Source organism: Mirounga leonina, unplaced genomic scaffold (assembly GCF_011800145.1).
Source record: "Mirounga leonina isolate KUSES-001 unplaced genomic scaffold, KU_Mleo_1.0 Mir_153, whole genome shotgun sequence".
In the NCBI taxonomy this organism is placed as follows: domain Eukaryota; kingdom Metazoa; phylum Chordata; class Mammalia; order Carnivora; family Phocidae; genus Mirounga; species Mirounga leonina.
In genome coordinates this window covers 29,211,788-29,213,423 of record NW_023270387.1, presented here as the reverse complement: position 1 = coordinate 29,213,423, position 1,636 = coordinate 29,211,788, and positions in this window count along the sequence as shown.

The following is a 1,636-nucleotide window of genomic DNA, read 5'->3' as shown; positions in this document are numbered from 1 at the left end:
TATTTGCCAGAGAGAGCGAGAGAGCGAGAGTAAGAGCAAGTAAGAGAAACAGAGAGTGCACAAGCAGGGGGTTGGACAGGCAGAGGGAGAAGCAGACTCCCTGCTGAGCAGGGAGCCTGATGGGGGACTCGATTCCAAAATCCTGGGATCATGACCTGAGCTGAAGGCAGACGCTTAACCGACTGAGCCACCCAGGTGTCCTGCATGGTATGTTTTTTATCTTAATTTTCTATCATGTTGGGTACTATGTTGAAGGTGTATCTCTTGTAAAACTTATGTATTTCATTTTTTATTGTGTCTGACAACTTCTAACTTTTAATCTGAGGGTTTAGTACATTTACAAAATTTACTGTGGTAAATTTTTATATATATATATATATATATATATATTTTTTTTTTTTTTATTTTTTTAATTAATGAGAGAGAGCACATGAGAGGGGGGAGGGTCAGAGGGAGAAGCAGACTCCCCGCCGAGCAGGGAGCCCGATGCGGGGCTCGATCCCGGGACTCCAGGATCATGACCCGAGCTGAAGGCAGTCGCTTAACCAACTGAGCCACCCAGGTGCCCCTATTTTTATTTATTTCTATTATCTTAATATGTGTTTTCTACTTGTACTTATTTTTTACTTTATTGTCTACTCCTTTTTACCTTTTATTGGTTAAGTTTTTTAGTTGCTTTTTTTTTTTCCTCATTCTATTTGTCCCCTTCAGGTTTTTTGGGGTTCTTCTAACTTTCAAAAAGTTAGAAGCATTATATACATTAAACAGTTAAGCTAAATTTATTAACATACATATTCAACAAAGTCTAAAGTTAGTATCTGAGAATTATAGAAAGCTTAGATCCCCCCCTTTTTTTTTTGCTATCACAGCCCTTTCTATAGATATTTTCTCCCAGTCTTAGAATTTTATACAGATTTTGCCCTCAAATTAGACATTAATATATTTTTTTATTGAATTAATGTTTGTTCACATGTATTTGCATATTCGTCGACATCCTTCCTTTGTTTCGCATTTTTTCTTGAATCTCAGACCTTACTAATGGGGTCATTTTCTTTCTGCTGACATATGTTCTTTAGGATATCTTTTCTCCACTGAAGTTTACTGAGAGACTTAAGCTGTAATGCCCTAAGGCATCCATGGTCTGTAATGAAATAACTTTCCTAGTATGCATCTATAATATTACAATAAGAAACTAATCACTGTAAATATTTTCTGTAAGGTGTTATCTTACAGAATCTCAGTTAAGAAAGGCTGCCTCAGAATTCCCTTTAGCACATGGATCTTTTGATGATATAAAATCTTTTGGCCCTTGTTTGTCTGTAAGGTCTATATTTTGTGTTCTTTTGCTTTGTTTTTCATGAAGGACAGTGTTGCTGGGTAAAGAGTTCTAAGCTGTGAGCCCTTTTCTCTAAGCACACTGAAAACAACATTACATCTTCTGGATAGTATTGTTGCATTCATAAAAAAATGACACATGTATGGAGCTGAGGTATAATAACAAGAAGAGATATAAATCAGAGAGACATGTATTCAAACATCTCTTTGAACCTTGGTTTCTCCATCTACAAAGTGGAAAAGCTGCATTGTTGCTAAGATTAAAAATAACATATATATTACCTGAAATATAATACATACA